Source organism: Crocodylus siamensis, chromosome 7 (assembly GCF_052110815.1).
Source record: "Crocodylus siamensis isolate JL-2025a chromosome 7, ASM5211081v1, whole genome shotgun sequence".
Lineage (NCBI taxonomy): Eukaryota > Metazoa > Chordata > Crocodylia > Crocodylidae > Crocodylus > Crocodylus siamensis.
The window spans coordinates 47,259,541-47,280,354 of NC_143401.1; the positions used below are offsets into that span (position 1 = coordinate 47,259,541).

At 44.9% G+C, this 20,814-nt stretch overlaps 1 protein-coding gene across 1 annotated transcript in view; it reads left to right on the forward strand.

Annotated features, from left to right (window-relative positions):
• Positions 1 to 10,889: 10,889 nt before the first annotated feature.
• Positions 10,890 to 20,814, forward strand: part of CABCOCO1 (ciliary associated calcium binding coiled-coil 1) — a 155,187-nt gene continuing 145,262 nt past the window's right edge. Inside the window, exon 1 of the mRNA XM_090057454.1 lies at positions 10,890 to 20,047. The gene's annotated coding sequence lies outside the window, so the exon portion shown is untranslated. The remainder of the gene's footprint in view (positions 20,048 to 20,814) is intronic.

A 20,814-nucleotide genomic window follows, 5' to 3' on the forward strand; every position in this document is an offset into this window, starting at 1 on the left:
CTAGCTTCAGGCATCAAGGACAACAAAAAGTTCTTTTTCAGGTATGTGGGGAGCCAGAGGAAAAGCAAGGGCAATGTTGGACCCCTGCTAAACCAGATGGGGCAACTGACAACTGACGCCCAGGAAAAAGCCAACCTATTAAATAGGTACTTTGCATCAGTCTTTCATCAGTCACACGGGATGCCCATGCCTGCTATGGGACAGGGAAATCTGGGTGAGGGGGATCCCCTACCCTCCATCAATGCTGACCTTGTGAAGGAACACCTTGAGAAGCTGGATACCTTCAAGTCAGCTGGCCCTGACAACCTGCACCCCAGGGTACTCAAGGAGCTGGCGAGCGTCATAGCCCAGCCCCTGGCACGGGTCTTTGAAAACTCCTGGCGCTCTGGTGTAGTGCCCGAAGACTGGAAGAAGGCCAATGTGGTGCCGATCTTCAAGAAAGGGAGGAGAGTGGACCCGGCTAACTACAGGCCGATTGGCCTGACTTCTATCCTGGGGAAGATCTTAGAAAAGTTTATTAAGGAGGCCATCCTTGAGGGACTGGCCCAGTCTAACATTCTAAGGGACAGCCAGCATGGGTTTGTTGCGGGTAGGTCTTGTTTGACCAATCTCATTTCCTTCTATGACCAGGTAACCTATCACCTGGACAAGGGAGAAGAGATTGATGTCATATATCTTGACTTCAAAAAAGCTTTTGATCTGGTATCCCATGATCACCTCTTGGCCAAACTGCCCAGCTGTGGCTTTGGCTCCACCACGATCTGCTGGCTGGGAAGTTGGCTTCATGGTCGGACCCAGAGGGTTGTGATTGATGGCAGTCACTCATCATGGTGCCCTGTAACCAGTGGGGTCCCTCAAGGCTCTGTCCTTGGACCCATACTGTTCAACATCTTCATTAATGATGTGGACATTGGAGTTCGGAGTGGACTGGCCAAGTTCGCCGATGACACCAAACTTTGGGGCAAAGCATCCACGCCAGAAGATAGGCGGGTGATCCAGGCTGACCTGGACAAGCTCAGCAAATGGGCAGACGAGAACCTCATGGTGTTTAACACCGAAAAATGCAAGGTTCTCCACCTTGGGAGGAAAAACCTGCAGCACCCTTATAGGCTCGGCAGTGCTACGTTGGTTAGCACTACAGAAGAAAGAGACTTGGGGGTCATCATTGACCACAAGATGAACATGAGCCTGCAATGCGATGCTGCGGCTAGTAAAGCAACCAAAATGCTGGCTTGCATGCATAGATGCTTCTCGAGCAAATCCCGGGACGTCATTCTCCCCTTGTACTCAGCCTTGGTGAGGCCGCAGATGGAGTACTGCATCCAGTTTTGGGCTCCACAATTCAAAAAGGATGTGGAGAAGCTTGAGAGAGTCCAGAGAAGAGCCACGCGCATGATCAGAGGTCAGGAAAACAGATCTTACGATGACAGGCTGAGAGCCATGGGACTCTTTAGCCTGGAAAAGTGCAGGCTCGGGGTGATCTGATGGCCACCTATAAGTTTATCAGGGGTGACCACCAGGATCTGGGGGAACGTCTGTTCACCAGAGTGCCCCAAGGGATGACAAGGTCGAACGGTTCACAAACTCCTGCAAGATGGTTTCAGGCTGGACATAAGGAAGAATTTCTTTACTGTCCGAGCCCCCAAGGTCTGGAACAGTCTGCCAGCGGAGGTGGTTCAAGCACGTACATTGAACACCTTCAAGAGTAAATTGGATGCTTATCTTGCTGGGATCCTATGACCCCAGCTGACTTCCTGCCCTTTGGGCAGGGGGCTGGACTCGATGATCTCCCGAGGTCCCTTCCAGCCCTAATGTCTATGAAATCTATGAAATCTATGAAGCCCTCCCGCATAGGACTCCGCTAGCCCCATAAACCTTCCAAGTCCCCCTGCATATCCTGCTAGCAACCTGATCCCCCTAAGCCTCCTGCTAGACTACACATCCCTCCCACCATTTCCCCTACACTGGCTTACTTAAGATCAGGCTCTCTGCATCTATCAAATTACTGAGTTACACTGGGGGGCCATTAGGAACCTAATTTAACCCCCCCCAAACTTCTAGCTGCAATGTGTGTATGAAGCCTATATGAAAGTGCTTCTTCCGTCTGTGCAATTTGTGGAGGCTATGCCCTAATTTATTCTTTGATGACCTAGGAATAAGTATGTGAGTCTTCCTGAATCTTCAGAAGGCTTTGTTACTAGGGCTGTGCGAAGCTTCAGATGCTGATTTGATTCAGAGGAGATTTGGCCTGATTCGGTGACTGAATCTCCTAATCTGAATTGAATTGGGAGTCCAATAAAAAGGTCCGAACTGATTCAGAAAAGATTCAGAGAGCTTTGGAGATTCAGGCAGTCCCCACTTGCTGCCACAGGGAGCTGGACCCGGACTCCATGCTGTTAAATAGGGGGGGAGGGGGAGGGCTGGAAGAGAGGGGAGGGGGCTATGGGGGGACCCCTGACAGACCCCCATCTCCTGCTTGCTCCCCCAGCCAATTCAACAGCAGCTGAATCTCTGAATAAGATTTGGCCAAATCGATTCAGGACAGTGATTCAAATCACCAAATTGAACCACTGTCCCCTGAAATTGTCCAAATCCAAAGTGAATACTAGTCACTTTGCACTGACCTATTTGTTACTGTCTAACCTTTTTAGCAGCAGTAGTTTCAGCTCTTCTCTGCTACTTTCAGGTTATGAAGACTCTACAATGTACTAGTTCATGGGACGGAATAGCCAGGGTCTTATTATGTTTCTCCAAAGTTGAATTAAAGCAGCATGTCCATTTACATTAAAATCTATAGCAGTTTTATCTGAGTACAGACAGCAGGAGGGAGACTTTAATTGTTTTAAAAATGAAAGTCTATTGCTTGCAGAATGCAGCAAAAACTGCACAGCCCCTTACTTTATCTGAGAGTTTTCTTGCACATGATTTCCTTCTGAACACAGAACTCTCTTCAGGTCCAAAACTGACATGCCGGAAATCAATTAAATGGTCCTTCCATATCAATGGAAACAGGATCAAGCTGTGAAAAAGGATTTGACTCATAAGGTGTCTATAGTATCTCATGAACAAACCTGAAAGAGAGAGCATCATCTCCTGGGCTTTTTAGACAGAAAGAAAAACATACCAGTAATCCTCCCACCTTCAACTTCTTTGATAGTGCAAAGGTGGAAAGACCCACAGAAGTAGTCATAAATTATTTTCTGCTGCTATCTTATTCCACATATAACAAAGGCACTACTCATAATTAAGAGCCATTTGCGTGTTTGCTTTTTCAACTGTTCTTTCTGCAGGCACACTTTACAAATGCAGCTAATCCTTTTAAATAAGACAAAGGTTTTTTTTGAAGAGTAAAAAATGGCTGCATTAAACTTCTCACATTTCAACAAAGACCACCTTTGGGCTGAGATCCAATGTGGAAAGTTTCAGTACCGAAGTTGAACAATTTATAAAGTAATCAGTGTCTGAAAGCTGGGAGCTGAGAAACTGTTTTATGGCCTTTCTGATTTCTTTTGCTACTATTAAAAGCTTTGCACTTGTTTCTATTTGTATAATGCATGTAAAATAGTCATATTTATTTCCATTCTAATCCAAACAAAGTCTAAACATGTAAAACATAACATTAAGTTGATGATATTGCCTGTTTTTGAATAAATAGAATAAATCTCCAGCCCCTCCACTCAGTATAATTAAGAAAAGAATCAAAAACACATTCTGGGCCTAGCATTCATCACAGTGGATATTGTTAACAGGTATTGTATACCTCATTTCCTACATACACATTGCTGAAATGTAAAACCGTAATTCTGCTCCCATAAACAAGTAACTTAATTAACATACTTTGAGAGTTTGATTTCCTGGTATTTTCTTCCTTTAAAAAAAGTAAAATGTAAACAAGAGCTAATTTCTTGGATTTAATCTAGTGGTTGCACAGTTTATAATTCAGGTTCAAAATAGTAATTTAGACATTAATGCAAAACAGCTGAATAGTTATTTATAATAGCTGAGCACCTGTGGCCAATTGTCAGCTGGAAAGAAAAGCTAAATGCTTTCATTGCTATTGTGGTCACTACCATTTTTATTATAATACACTACACATATAATAGCTAAGGATGAAATGCAGCTTATATTACTGATTGCTTGTTACTGACTTGAATGTATGGCTTGTAGATTGAAATGTTCTTTTCTTATTATCACCCCAGATGGGTTTAATTTTTTTGAGGGAAATCCATTGAATTGTTTTTTATTTCTGAATTTGTACAAATGAACTAAAATTAAAATAAAACAAACACAACTCTGTCCCATAAATTCTAAAATAGAAATTTTGCACATGCATAATTTAAAAAGTATCTGTTTGAATTCTGTGCATTTTAATTTAACTTGTTTTGTTGATCTTACTGGAGAAAATCAGATCTGTAGCTTTAAAATTATAGTTTGAGACACAAAAACATTTTCAAATAAATATATAGTAAGATTTTCAGGACACTGAAATGACACAGTATACTGTTCTATTTGGTTTCTCCACTGAGGGATTTGGAACTGCCTGAACAGTGACCAGACACAGAGCTGGCCTTAGGGAAAATGGCACCCTGGGGAAACATGTATTTTGGTGTGTTCCCCATCCCCCCTCTGTCCCCCAAGTCAGCAGTGCTGCTTCAGGCAGAGGCAGGCAGGCCAGGATACAGTCCAGTGTGCATGGCACAGCCCAGCTTCTCCTGAGCAGCAGCTGGAGGCGAAGGGAAGGGGTTGGCCAATGGTCCTCCTGCCAGGGACGGGCAGGGTGGGGGAGAGTGATGCCGTGAGTGTGGGATGCTCACATGTGTGTGTGTGTCTGTGTATGCACACATGTGTGTGCATGTCTGTGCACATGAGGTGCCCCTCTGTCCATAATGCCCTGGGTAGTTGCCCACATTGCCCACTCCTAAAGCCTGCCCTAACTAGACATTTCTGCAATGAGCAGTGCAATGTGGAATCTTTGGGAGAGATTATTGAAACAATTTAGGGACAAGAGAAATGAGATGCACTTCTCTGATTTCATTCCCAGCTATGTAAAGTCAAATGGGACAAGAACTGTATTTATTTCTATTGATAGGTATCCAGAGAACCATTGTAGGAATGAATTTGTGGATGTATAAAAATTCATTGTCATCAATGTAAGAAAATCTATATGGATGGAATACTTTTAGTAAGATGCAGACTTAGTATCCCCTGCCTGTAAAACATGTTAATAATTTTAGCAAACCATAAATTGGTAGTATTAGATATAACTAAAATTTCCAATGGCAAATGAAATGTGCTATATGATGAAAGTGCAATGAAACATTACTGATGTACTATTATAAAAAAACATACAAAAACCAATGCTTTTTTCTAGCATTACTAAAATACAAGCAGCAGCAGACTTGTTTGCCAAGCTGCAAGAGGAAAACTGTTTTAAAGATTTTAATTAATGAGAAAGAAAATGTTAAAAGAAGAAGAAGAAAGGAGTGACCTTTGAAGAAGGAAATGAGTCTAGAAGTACTCACTTTGATCTGGACTGGGATGATGTCATTATCAATTAGTGTGAGTACTCTCCTTTATAACTGCCATCTATCTGTTGTATATCCTGATTTAGAGTATTGCTGCAAAGTAATCTCTGGAGGAACTCCACTGGAATGAATGGAGTTACTTCAGGAATTAACTTGGCCAGTGATGTAGTTTGTACGTGACAGAAATACTTACAGAAACTTTGTCAAAAAAGAGCAGCATTGAGAGACTCATTCCTGCCATAAATCTCTGCAGATTCATAGAAATGTTATTTATTCACTTGAGATAGAAAAGACATAATATAATGTATGTATATTGTGTAATATGGTGTAGTGGTTTTGTAACGTAAACTATCCAAAGCAACCTATTTTCATCCTCTAGATCATTACTGTAGGTTTTTCTTAGGTTATGACACATTATAAATCCTGGGGAAGTGAACATTTTTTTCTCTTTGCCTTATGCTCTGCACAGGTCAGTCTGCCCTCAAATGTGCATGAACTACCCGTTCATGAATTCATCTAATAAAGATATCAGTTTTACCCAAAGAACCTTGTCTGAACTAGCTGTAGCACTTCCCAGATTTGTGGGGTTTTAAGAAACCCTATTCCTCCCCTGAATTTTGCTGTTAGGGTGAAATTATGAAGCCAAACATTTTACCACTGATTTTAATGGTACCAGGTACCATTCACTCCTACTAATACTCTATACTGTTACAATGTAGTTTTAAAGCAGCCACAGCCAGTCACAAGAAACATATAAGGTGAAGTGGCACATAAATTATCCCTGCCCCTGTGGTCAAGAACAAGCATGCCTGTCTTCCTAGCAATTTGCAGTGACTATATGAGTTCCTAATGGACACTGGCAGTGCTATGAGAAAGCAGTTGCTTGGCGCACAGCTGATTCCAGATCTGGGCAGCACAAAGGTAACTGAAAGACAACTTGAGTTACATGAAACACGTCTTGGCTGCACTTGTGAATGTAACAGAAAGCTGTTGCTATTTCATATCTTTGATCCATTGCTAATCAATAACCCCTCTACAAATTAGTAGCTTCTACCAACATAAACAATGAAACTCCTTTAAAGCAGTTGTTGATGCTCCTTAGTGTTGCACATCCACTTAATATGGACATTGATTTCAGAGGCATTATAGGTGCAACAACCATTATGCAAGCTGTAAAAAGGTTGCCAACAAGGACATGGATAGATAAAGTAGCCTGCTACTCACCTTGGAATGCTTTTCAGTTTGGTGACAATCATAGGACTTATTACATAATGTTCCCCAGTAATAAAGAAAGGAAGCAAGCAAGCAAACAACCAGGCAAGGGCTCCTCTAGCTCCAGACTTGACCAGTAGGACAGTTCAATATGGCTCTGTTCTGATTCAGATTCAGATTCAGATTCAGCCATTTCAGAGGGACAGTGATTCAGTTCGGTGTTTTGGATCACTGTCCCAATTCATAGTTTCATAGTTGGTAGGGTCGGAAGGGACCTGAGCAGATCATCAAGTCCGACCCCCTGCCATGGCAGGAAAAAGTACTGAGGTCAAACGACCCCAGCAAGGTGTTTGTCTAGCCTCATCTTAAAGACTCCCAGGGTAGGAACCAGCACCACTTCACTTGGAAGTTGGTTTCAGATCCTAGCCACCCTGACAGTCAAGTAGTGCCTCCTGATGTCTAGCCTGAATCTACCCTCTGCCAGCTTGTGACCATTATTTCTAGTCACACCTGGTAGTGCTCATAGGAACAGGGACTCCCCCAATGCCTGATAGTCTCCTCTGACTAGTTTATAACAGGCACTAGATCCCCCCTCAGCCTTCTCTTGTGGAGGTATGGTTGGCCTTCCTGACTGCATCCCCACACTGCTGGCCTATGTTCATCTTGGCATCAATCATGACTACAAGATCCAAGGAGGATTATTCTGCACTGGTCAGGTCCTGCAGGGAGCGTACCAGGAAAGCCAAGGCTGCAACTGAACTCCAACTAACTTTGAGCATCAAGGACAATAAAAAGTCCTTTTTCAGATATGTGGGGAGCCAAAGGAAAATCAAGGGCAACACTGGACCCCTGCTGAACCAGATGGGGCAACTGACAACTGATGCCCAGGAAAAAGCCAACCTATTAAATGGGTACTTTGCATCAGTCTTTCATCATTCCCATGGGACGCCCATGCCCACTACGGGACAGGGAGGTCCGGGTGGGGGAGATCCCCTGCCCTCCCTAAATGCTGACCTTGTGAAGGAAATTCTTGAGAGCTGGATACCTTCAAGTCAGCTGGCCCTGATGATCTACACCCCAGGGTACCCAAGGAGCTGGCGAGCATCATAGCCCAGCTTCTGGCACAGATCATTGAAAACTCCTGGCGCTCTGGTGTAGTGCCCGAAGACTGGAAGAAGGCCAATGTGGTGATGATCTTCAAAAATGGGAGGAAAGTGGATCTGGCTAACTATAGGCCCATTAGCCTGACTTCTATCCTGGGGAATGTCTTAGAAAAGTTTATTAAAGAGGCCATCCTTAATGGACTGGTCGATGCCAACATCCTAAGGGATAGCCAGCATGGGTGTGTTACGGGTAGGTCTTGCTTGACCAATCTCATTTCCTTCTACAACCTGGTGACCTATCACCTGGACAAGGGAGATGAGATTGATGTCATATATCTTGACTTCAAAAAAGCCTTCGTTCTGGTATCCCATGATCACCTCTTGACGAACCTAGCCAATTGTGCCCTTGGGTCCACCATGATCCACTGGCTGGAAAACTGGCTCCGTGGTCCGACCCAGAGGGTTGTAATTGATGGCAGTCACTCATCATGGTGCCCTGTGACCAGTGGGGTTCCCCAAGGCTCTGTCCTTGGACCCATATTGTTCAACATCTTCATTAATGATATGGACATTGGAGTCAGGAGTGGACTGGCCAAGTTTGCCCATGACACCAAACTTTGGGGCAAAACATCCATGTCAGATAAAAGGTGGGTGATCCAGGCTGACCTGGACAGGCTCAGCAAAAGGTTCTCCACCTTGGGAAGAAAAACCTGCAGCATCCCTATAGGCTCAGCAGCGCTACGGTGGCTAGTACCATGGAAGAAAGAGACTTGGGGGTCATCATTGACCACAAGATGAACATGAGCCTGCAATGCGATGCTGTGGCTAGTAAAGTGACCAAAACGCTGGCTTGCATGCATAGATGCTTCTCAAGGAAATCCCGGGACGTCATTCTCCCCTTGTACTCGGCCTTGGTGAGGCCGCAGATGGAGTACTGCATCCAGTTTTGGGCTCCACAATTCAAAAAGGATGTGGAGAAGCTTGAGAGAGTCCAGAGAAGAGCCATGTGTGTGATCAGAGGTCAGGAAAACAGACCTTACGATGACACGCTGAGAGACACAGGGCTCTTTAGCCTGGAAAAGCTCACGCTCAGGGGTGATCTGATGGCCACCTATAAGTTTATCAGGGGTGACCACCAGGATCTGAGGGAACGTTTGTTCACCATAGCGCCCCAAGGGATGACAAAGTCAAACAGTTAGAAACTACTGCAAGACCATTTCAGGCTGGACATAAGGAAGAATTTCTTTACAGTCCGAGTCCCCAAGGTCTAGGATAGCCTGCCACTGGAGGTGGTTCAAGCACCTACATTGAACACCTTCAAGAGAAAGTTGGATGCTTATCTTGCTGGTATCCTATGACCCCAGCTGACTTCTTTCCCCTGGGGCGGGGGCTGGACTTGATGATCTTCCAAGGTCCCTTCTATGAAATCTGTGAAATCTATGAAAATATAACGGTATTTTTCTGGTTCCGAGATGGCAAACCCCCTTGATGAAAGGAGTAGTTCCAGGGCAAGGGAAGGGACTTCTGGTAGCAAAGGTCAGGGGGCAGAACTTCCAGTCACAAGATGGCGACCAGGGGGCGGGGCACTTGTCAAGAGATGGGAATACCTATGTGTTCCTTGACAGCTTGCCAAAACTCAGTAAGTGGCCCTCCACCTGAAATAATTGCCCACCCCTGATATATCTGGAGCACTCTGCTTGTTTCAGTAAGCATTGTGATTGGCTGCTGAGACAACCAGAGTGCTCTGGACAGACAGAATAAACCTATTATCATTATAGGTAGCTTAAGTAGAGATCTTCACATCTAAACATGCTAGAGTGCAAAGCTCATGGCTAGTGTGTCAGTACCAGTGAGCTAAGTAGTGTATCATAGCTATGGTAACAAACACTCTATAAAATAGGTATAATATATACCCCAATACATGCACATGTATCAGTGGGAGTTCCATGCATGGATAGAAGGCAGTGTAATGATTCTAAGTTACTTCAGTGAGACTACTTGTATGAATAAAACTTATTCATATGAATATGAGTCATAGCTCTGAGAAATTATTCCTGCAATCATTGTAACTTCTCTTTCCATATTTTTAAGACAGCACACTCACAATAACAAAATTATTGATGCTAAGTCATATCTCACCTGGTGCAGATATGTGCTTGCACTGTTCTCAATGGAGGCTTTCAAATGTACACCATCTCAGGAAGCAAGTGGACATAAATATTTATGTCTGTTTTGGGATTTAGTGCAAATATAGTACCAAGAAGTTGGATAATATATATAGACTATTTTTATTACGATGTACAGTAGCAAAATGAATGGTTAGTAACCACATTGTTTTTCCTTTTATTTCAATCCTCTATCCATCCTTTTATATCACAAACATGAGTAACCTACAAGCTAAACTAAAACATTTTGTTAACTCTATACCTCATACAGAATCACGCGAGTAACAACTGTTCATATTAGTAACACTTAATTGCATGGTCAAATACAGTACAAGTATTTGATAAGAAAGTATGGTAATAGTAATGAGTAGAATAACTACAGTAATTTATTTTGATAACTGCTGATGTATTTTGAGGACCTTTATGACAAAAGGTCCTCAAAACATGAGGAGAGGCTACGGGACCTGAACCTGTTCAGCCTCCACAAGAGAAGGCTGAGGGGGAATCTAGTGGCCTGTTACAAACTAGTCAGGGGGGATCAGCAGGCACTGGGGAAGTCCCTGTTTCCCCGAGCACTGCCAGGAGTGACCAGGAATAACTGTCACAAGCTGGCAGAGGGTAGATTTAGGCTAGATATCAGGAGGCGCTACTTCACGGTCAGGGCAGTTAGGATCTGGAACCAACTTCCAAGAGAAGTGGTGCTGGCTCCTACCCTGGGGGTCTTTAAGAGGAGGTTGGATGTACACCTTGCTGGGGTCATTTGACCCCAGTATTCTTTCCTGCCACGGCAGGGGGTAGGACTTGATGATCTGCTCAGGTCCCTTCCGACCCTACCAACTATGAAACTATGAATTGGGACAGTGATCCAAAACACCAAACTGAATCACTGTCCCTCTGAAATGGCTGAATCTGAATCTGAATCTGAAACTATGAAACTATGAAACCTACTGGATACAAAAAATCATGTACTAAATATAGACATGGGATTTATGACACATTATAACCTGCCTAATGTCTAACACCCCCAGGTAACCTCTCTACTATTTACCAGCTATATTCTTATCACTGGGTCTACATCTCACCTGCCCCCCACTATTCCTCACCCATTGACTGCCTCAATTTGCATTTTCACTGACTGGCATTCTTGCATGCATACTGGCCCCCTGGCTTTTATTCTCTTCCACCCAGGGAAAGCACAGGCAAACTGCAGATGCTTCCTCAGCCTGATGAAGGGTGTTTGTACCCAAGACCTTGCAAAGAAGGATTTTATAATCATTTGAGTTGGTTTAATAAAAGATATTGGATTTATAACCTCATCTACCTAGGACTTCTTAGGTCAGATGAAACTGGAAACTGCCCATTACCCACACAAATAGTGTGATTTATAGTTTGAGAATCAGCATGTTCTATAACTTTCTCTTGCTGCTTAGAAACTCTAACCTCCCTTGACATAAATACACCAATCAACCTTCAAAAAAAACAAGAGAAATCTGTCTGAATGAGATTCAGAGAGATGGATCCTGTGGTGTTTTATAGAATTATTCATTGTATTTGATAGAATTGCACAGCTCTGGGTAGAATCCATATTGTGAATTATGTATCTGATCTGGTATAGCTGCTTCTCTTACTGTACATAGAAATCCAACCAAGCAAGATTATTTTTCACAACTTCAAATTGCATTCAAGAAAATGTAAAACATTATTGTAGCAATATGTTTTCCATTCTCGTTTTGTTAATTTGGTAGGTAGTGAATAGATTTTGACTTGACATTGCAATCCTTGCACACTAAAAATTCCCACTGGTCTCAGTGAACATTTGTAATGTGCAAGAGATAGTGGTTCAAGTCCCATAAATTTAATTAATTCCATTTCTCTTGTTTAATATTGAGGGCCCAACGCTAGATTCCTTCTCAGGTAAGACTTTCATTGAGAGCAAGATTGAGTACAACTTGAATTTTCAGTGGTGAGTTCCTAAGTTTCTTTTATTTTAAATGTAAATGCTCAGATTGTTAGTCAATGTCTGTCTGTCTATTCATAAGCAAGCACCGTAGGTGTTCTTCCTAAGTTTTATGTGGATCCAAACCCATACTGTATACACTAATGAGCAACTGTGTGTGTGTGTGTGTGTGTGTGTGTGTGTGTGTGTGTGTAGCTATAACTATTTACACACAAAATTACCAGGTTAATTTCTATAAAAACAGGGTTTGCAAGTGTAACAAAAGATGGAAACAATCTTTGCAGACACAATTATACAATCCACATTTCAAAATTAATTCCAAAGTTTAAAATAATGACATTATATGTGAAAATTAGATGCTTTTTTATTTATTAGGCAAGTGACCTAAATTTTGGTTTCCATCTTCCTTTTTCCAAGAGCTGGTATCATCCCAGCCGCAAGCAACTCAAGCCATACAATTTCCAGGGTTTAACATTTACAGATGTTATGATTTGTAGTTTATCATCAGAATTTCGTTCTGATGTGAGATTTTAAGAATATTTTAATTTACAAAAGCTTTTCCATTCAGCTTTTCTTAAGTACTTTATATACTCGATTCCAAGAGTAAATATGATTTACCCATTTAATATGCAGGGAAAAGGCCTCTCATCTAGGAATCAAGTATAAGGCTGCAGGGCAGGGCAGTTGCTGTGGCTCTGGTTCTGGCTCCAACCCAGGGCTTGGGCCAGAGCTACAGCTGCTGCCTGCACCCCTGCAGTCTTGGGTCCCCTGCCTTCTCTTCCTCCATATCATAAAATTCTACAGCCTCTGCCTCCTTGCCTGCCCTCCTACACACTTAACCAGCACTGTATCTAGACACCTGATGGCCCCAGGTGAACTTTTAGTATTGCCCACCCCCCTTTGCCAGAGATAATGATAATAATATTAAAAATACCATTTTTGACCCCCTTTCTGTTTGGACCCTGGGCAGCTGCCTGGATCACCCATGCCTGTGTCCACCCCTGCACTTACCTTTGCTTGGGCACCAACAGGCTTCATCTGCACACCCGTCTGGGTGCATGACCCTAGCCCAGATAGGTAGCATTTCATGTCAGTAAAATATTGTGATTATAAAGACAAGTTATAAAATGTGATATGTTAAAACTCAGAAAATGATATAGTTTGAGTTGCTTCTAAGAAGGATGATACCAGCCCTTGAAAAAAGAAAGAAGGAGAAAGGAGGCAGGAAGAAAGCAGAGGCAATGGGGAGGGGAGATGAGAGAATGGGGTGTATGGGGCCTGAGGCTGCAGGGGGCAGAAACTACAGAGGGGGTGGCACAACAGGGAGAGTTAGAAGGGAGGCGCAAGTTGTGGTAGGGACAGGCACAAGGGGCGTGTCCACATATGCAGGCACATGCTCTTGTACCAGCTCAAATAGAAGCAGTAGAAATTTGGCTTGAAGGGAGCAACGGGCAACTTACCCCTCAGCTTTGAGATGGTAGGATGTGGGGGAGGTGTGTATCTGGCATTTTTGCTGCAGCTACTTTTGGGGCACACCAAAGGGAGGCGGTCTGGGAGCAGCTCAAGCGAGAACTGCTAGAGCTGGAGAGGTGCCTGGCTATTGACCCAACCAATCTATCCCTGTACAGAGAGTGTCGGGAGAGGCAGGAAGAGCTTTGTGCTCTGGATGACCACTGCGCCCATGGTACGTTTGTCCACTCATGTGCGCAGCTCCTTCGGGAGATGGACCATGAATCCCGCTTCTTCTATGCCCTGAAGAGGAGGTGAGGGGCCAAGAAGTACATCACCTACCTTCTGGCGGGTGACGGCACCCCCCTCATGGATCCAGGTGAGATGCGCCGGGGTGTGCAGGCATTCTATGAAGAGCTTTTCTTCCTGGATCCGACCGATGCCAAAGCCTGTCAGACCCTGTGGGAGGGACTCCCACAGGTCAGCATGATCGACTGGAACCATCTAGAGGCTCTTCTCACTCTTGCTGAGTTTTCGGTCACCCACCGCCTGATGCCTGGCATCAACGGGCTGACCGTGGAGTTCTACCAGGCCATCTGGGACATCCTTGACTCAGACTTTGTTGTGGTTTGGGCCAAATCTGAGGGAACTGGGGAACTCTCCCTGTTGTGCTGGAGGCCTGTGTTGACCCTCCTGCTGAAGAAGAGGGATCCCCATGACCTGAGGAGTTTGCATCCCATGTCCCTCCACTGCATGGACTACAAGGCAGCAGTGAAGGCCATCTCACTGTGCCTGCAGTCCAGATGTACATGGTGCCCGGACATTCCATCTTCAACAACCTGTACCTGGTTCAGGATGTCCTGGAGCTAGCATGCCAGGAGGGCCTGTCTTTCGCCCTCCTATCCCTGGACCAGGAGAAGGCATGTGACAGAGAGGATCACAGGTACCTCATGGACATGCTGTGGGCCTTTGGTTTTGGGCCCTGCTTTGTGCAGGCTTTTCAGGTTCTGTACACCTCTGCAGAGTGTTTGTTCAAGCTCAACTGGACCCTGCAGAAGCGGATGGCAGGGTTAATGTTTTGAGGGCTGGCAGTGTGGCTGGTCCTGTCAGCATATGCTGACGATGTACTTCCCACGGTCCAGGACTCAGGCAACCTGGTGCAAGTGGAGGCCTGCCAGGCATTGTAATCAGCGGCCTCCTTTGGTAGGGTCAACTGGGTCAAGAGCTTTGGCGGGTCACTGGGTGATGGTTAGCAGGTGGGCCCACTCCCACCCGTGCTCCATGAGATCCTCTGGAGCACAGGATTGCTGCATTGCTTGGGGGTCTACCTGTCCCCCAAAGACCCCTCCTCACCAGAGAAATGGCACTAATTGGAGGAAAGGGTGGTGGAGTGGTTCCAGGCATGGGCAGGGCTCCTGAGGTGTCTCTCCCTACATGCAAGAGTGCTGGTGCTGAATCAGCTGATCCTTTCCATGCTCTGGCACTGCTTACACACCCTGCCTGTGTCCCCTGAGGTCCTGGCAGGGCTCCAGAGATGGGCACTGGAGTTTTTCTGACCAGGACAGCACTGGGTCACTGCAGAGGTCCTGAGCCTCCCCTTGCAGGAGGGCAGCCAAGGTCTGGTTTGCCTTCACAGACAGGTCCTGACGTTCCACCTTCAGGCCTTGCAGTGACTGCTATAGTGTCAGGAGCCATGCAACATAGGGCCACCTGGGGTGTGCCTTCCTCTGCCACTTCCAGGGGCTCCAATATGACTGGCAGCTCCTCAGTCTGCAGGGCTTCTCCCTATAGGACATGCAAGGGCTGCCAGATTTCTACCAGGATCTCCTTTGGGCTGGGGTGGCTCTAGTTATCACCTAGAGCCTGGCAGCACTCAGCCCAAGTGGCCCCCGCTCCCAGACAGTGCAGGGAGCCATGCTGCACCGATGCCATGGGGCAGTGGCAGCGTGGGTGCCAGGTGGCTGGGGCTGATTCCTGCTGCCCCATGCCATGTGTATGTGTGTGGGGGGGTGCTCTGCCACTGCTACAGCCGGTGAGTGTGGGGCTGTTTTTTTTCCAGTGCCAGATGCTGGGAGCAGGTGGGGCAGGAATTGGGGAGTTGGGGAGCGAGTGGGGGTGGGGCTGAGCAGGGGTGATTGAGGGAACAAGCGTGGACTGGGGCCAGGTGGGGGCCAGCCATAGAGATGCTCTGGCTACCAAAGTGTCTCTGTGGAGGACCTGAGCTTCTAGTTGCCTCAGGGCAAAGTCTGCGACCATGCCTTGCCCCTCTGTATTGCAGCACATTTTGGTTGGGTTTTTTTTGACCCCTGGATATCCAGGGGTCTAATTTTGCCTCCCCACCCCACTCCCACTGCAAATTTGCAGTGCAGAGAACATTTTTTCGTTCCCTCATGTGCCTCTTGCAGCATCTCAAAGGGGTGTGAGACACTGCAAGAAGCACATGCATACTCATCTGGACACACCCAAAAAGAGCTGGCAGTAGAAGGTGCAAGTGTTGAGGGGGACAGGTATCAGGGGGTAAGCTGCTTGACCCTCTCACTGCTTACCTCTACCACCTGCCCACCTACTGCGTAGTCCCCACTGCCCTTCCCACCTGCCACCCTGCCATTGCTTTCCTTGGGGCACCAATGGGAGAGACAAATTTAAGAGAACCCTCCAAAAATTAGATGGGAAATTACTTGGGAAATTATTGATGATTTATTGATTTTTTTTTCCATATGTAGAATCTAATTATTGGGAGCTTGTCTTAAATTCAGGATCATCTTGGATTTGGTATCATAAGGCATATGGGTAATAGGAAAAAATCAGGATGAAAAGCAGATAGGGATTCCTAACAGAATTCTGCTTGTTTTAACAACATTTGATGCACATAGTGATCCCTTGGCTTTCAACTCTTAAGATAACAAATTTATTAAATCCTTGCCCTATGGGATGGAAGACAGAAAAACATAGATCAGAAAAACATATGTCTGTATGGGAGTACAACAATGTTGGTTTCATCCCCTTAGTAACAAATCCATCATTACTGACCTCAACACTACAGTAGTGCTACATGACTCATATTAACAAATCTCCTGTAGTCTACTTAGATATATTAACACTACAGTTGATCATCTTCTGGCTCCCTTTTTTAAATGTGCACAGCAGTTAGGTATTCTATCCAGGGAACAGTATTTCTCCTCTGTAATGTGCTCCACTTCTACATTTCCCTGCTTCTCTATACTCTTCAGAGAATCAGTGAAAGATAACATTTAAGTAACCACATGAATTCCAAAATGTCAGAGAAACCTTGTTTTTACAGCAAAACAAAGTATTTCTGCCCTTTCTCACGAGATGGCCTATCCTGAAATTGTTTGTTATTTTAATTGGCTAGCTCTACTAACTATACAAGTATGGACAAAATCTCATGCCAAGTAGGGACAGATTCTTCTTCTCCACCTGTATAGGTCATCCCCTGAGATCATATGTACATCAGAAAGCACAGCAAAGAATTGTTCCCTTAATTTTCAGTCAGTACTTAAACAAATCTTCCAATGAATTCCATAGGACTACTGTGGGAGTAGTGATTTCAGGATATAACCCAATATTCATACAGTTGTGAATTGAATTCAGGGAAACACAGACTGCTGAAGGTTAAAAATATACTTTCATAGAAGGGAAAGGAGGAATGCATCTACTGTATCAATGATTTCATCATCCTGTCCTTGCAAGGAATGGTCCCCCAGAAGACAATATCACCAAATACTGAATTGAACAGATTTAAAGCTTTACTAGAAAATGTTAAAAAATATGGTTATTACATGGCTCTGTAGAGTTAGTAAACAATATAGGGAGCTACATGGGTACATAGATGATGTATGTTAATACAATCCAAGACATGGAGTTAGTTATGCAGCCAATGTTAGCTTGGGGTAGTATGGTTAGGAAGTTTCAATGCAAAGTTGTGGAAAGAAGTGAGAAAAGACTCCATACATAGCAACTGCATCAGTACACAGCTGTTAGACTTTAAGACATTCTTAGGTAATGATTTTAGCAGTGTACAGTTGCTGGGCCAAGGAATATTCTAGGGCATTAACAGTCTTTGCAAGCCTATGTTGTGTGTGTACTGGGGTGTTCAGCCCACCCTTGATCTTAGCCAAAAGATAGAAATCTGTATTGACAAGTACTTAAATACAGGTTTATAGAAATCTTATAAATTAGATTAAAGTACATTTTATTCACCTCCTGGGAACCAGTACTTTTTCCTGCCAAAAAATTCTGGTAAAAGAAGTATGAATTTATTTAACCCAATAGTTCAAATCAGTCCCATACCATGCATTAAATTGTAGGAGTGATATAAATACACACATATCATCACAGAGGACCATTAGCATGGACTAAAAATACCTAGAGCTTTTCATTAGGATTGTGCAAAATTTTGCTGAGTGTTTCATTTTGAAGGTGTTTCGATGTGTTTCGAGCTCAAAACAGCAAAATTGAAATGAAATAAAAAGCTTCAAAAGAACTTTGAAACAAAATGAGGGCACTTGAAATGTTTTGAGTTTCAAAGCAGCCCGGTGGTGGGTGGCAGGGAAGAGTCAGGGCTGTGCTCCAAGTTGCAGCCCCATGGAGCTCAGCCTGGCGGCAGGAAGCACAGTGCAGCCCTGGCTCTGCCCACCTCCGGCTGCTGGGCTGAGCTCTGTGGGGCAGCGGAGCTGATTGGACCACTGGGCCGGATAACAGGAGGGGTCTGCTTCTGCTGCCTGGGGCCAGCAGCAGCATCAGCCTTCCCTGGTGCTTGGTGTGGACTGCGCCCAGCGCCAGTCCCAGGCAGCAGCAGCAGTGTCCTGTCATCTGATGCATATCCAGGGGCCCACACCCCTGGGAGGAGTCTGGTATAGCCCCGCAATCTTCCTGGGGGTGCAGGCTCCTGGTTCTGCTCACCGGATGACAGGAGGCTGCTGCCGCTGGCAAGTGTCATAAGGTTTGCTTTAAACAGTTTGAGGTTCTGAGAAACCTTTGCACTCATGTCCTTGAAACTTGGCAGACTTCATGTCCTCAGAAGGGGCTACCGTTCCTGCAATTTTCATCCAAATCAGGCAAGAAATGACAAAGTTTTAGGCATTTTCATGATTACCCATTATAGCCTATGGGTGAAACAGTGAAACAGCAAAACAGTTTCAACAAAACGAAATGGGATAGTGCTTCGAAATAAAACAAAACACTGTCCCTTTGAAACTATTGTGTTTTTAAGAGTCTAAGCTTGATGATGCATAAAAGAAAGGAAGCTGGATAATTTAGCTGTCCAGTGTCCCAGAAGCTTCACATCCTAGCAAATTTATGGTTGTAACAAAAAATATATAGTTATGAATAAATATACCAGAAAATGGCATATTGGGCATTATATCAGGAATGGAGCAGCAAAAATTTGTGAAGTTGACAGAACAATAAGCTGCACAAGGTAGGAGAGGTCTTGTAGTGCCTTGTGCACCACCAAGTCCATTGGTAGCAGTGTATAAATAAATTATTTAATGAGGGTTGAAATATATCTTTGCATAGCCTTGTTTGTATCCGTTTCTGCTCTATTGTCCGTTCCCGCACCGCCTTTGCCCGAGCAATAGATCTTGTATGCCTGGGCCCCACGTACAGACCCCAGAGGATGTCCCGGTTGTCTTCCAGGAGACCCCCTAACTCACCTGCCATGACTTTGAATGACCCCTCAGTAGAGGGGGTCCCCTTTGTCGGTGCCTCCAGGGTCGTCATGCATCTTGGCATGCGCTCACGGGGCTCCAACCTCCCCATACACCCCGGCCATGCACCACCTCTGCGAGATGGGCCTCCAGGTCTAGTTTGCAGTCTCCTTCCCTCCGACGTTTTCTTGAGCCTCTACGTCGTCTCATGATGGCGGCGACTCTAAACCCAGATGCTGAGAACATCACCCCACTTCCCTAGAACACCCATCGTGACCCTAACTGAGCAAAACTCTCCACCTTGACTCCTAGTGAGGTGCAACCAAAGGAAGAGGAGCGAATAAAAGAACAAGAGAAAAAGAAGGAAGGACCCCAGAGAAAATAAAGTGCCTTCCATGCTCCGTATGCTTCAGTTCCCTCGATGCCCTCTGTCTGGGGCGCCCTGCACCCCGGCTGTAATCTTCCTCTTCGCCTCTCCAGGCTTTGTCGGCTTGGGGCTCCCTGCTGCTCCTGTTGCCGTGACCACTCCTGCCGGCTTTCCTGCCGGCTTTCTTGCCGGTGTCTCTAATCCCCACCGATCCTCAGCTCCGGGATCTCCTGCTACTCTCACTGCCCTGGACACTACTGCCGCAGTTGTGGCTGCCATCGCTGCTTCTGCCACGACTACAGGCCCCGGTGCCAGTGCCAGTGCCTATGCTAGTGCTGGTGCTGGTGCCCATGCCGGTCCTGCTTCTGCCTCCTCAGCCACCTGCCGTTCGCCACAGCTGGTCGCCTCCTGGCCAGTGGATCCCCACCGGTTCTCCAGCCCTCGGCAGCTTTCCTGCACTTTCGCGGCGGTGTCTAATCTCTGCTGGATGACGTCTCCTCATGACGTCACCTGGTCCCAGCTGTATATAGGCGCGGTTTACAAACTATGCAGATGGTTTCCCGCTTGGGGCTTCCTCACTCCTCCAGGTCCCTGGAACAGGTGAGTTCTTATTCTTTTCTTTCTTTTCCCCGGTTGGGGATTTGCCTCTGGGTGTGGCTTCCCTGTCCCTCGATCCTGTACCCCTGGCACAAGCCTACTAGCATGGAGTGAAAATCATGGTGTCATTGAAGTCAATGGGAAAATTCTACTGGGATTTCACCCGGGATATTAAATAAACAAAGTATCAGTTAGTGCGGTAGAGAAAATTAGGGCTAGTAGGAATGTCCCAAAACAAGAAAAAGGAAAAACATTATTACAGATATATAGATTTTTTATATATAAATATAGCATTAAAATGTGTTTTGAAATATTGTGTTTTTAAAAAAATACTTCCTCATCTGAAATTCCCATCTCCAGTAAGTCCATGCTTTAGATTCTAAACTCTTTACAAAGAGGGCTGTCATTATTTTTGACAGCCTTGAATATGTGTAATAACAATTAACCTTCATGTTGAAGGCAAGGCATTTCTCTTTTGGACAAACTATCTGAAAATTATGTTTAAATAGTCAAAACTTGACTTTGCAGTTAATACTATTGTTGCACTCTGTCAGCAGACCAAAGAAGATAGGAATGCAGTTCTGTACAAAGTAAAAGCCAGAAACTATTATTATATCTTAAGAACACAGCAAAGTCTGTGGGAAAAATATAAATTCACTGATTCCATTGTCCCTGCCCTTTTGCCCCTGAATAGGAACATCATTTGTTTCAGAGATTTCATATTTTATGTCTTTCATGTATTTGTTGTGAAGCTCTATTGATTTTTTTGC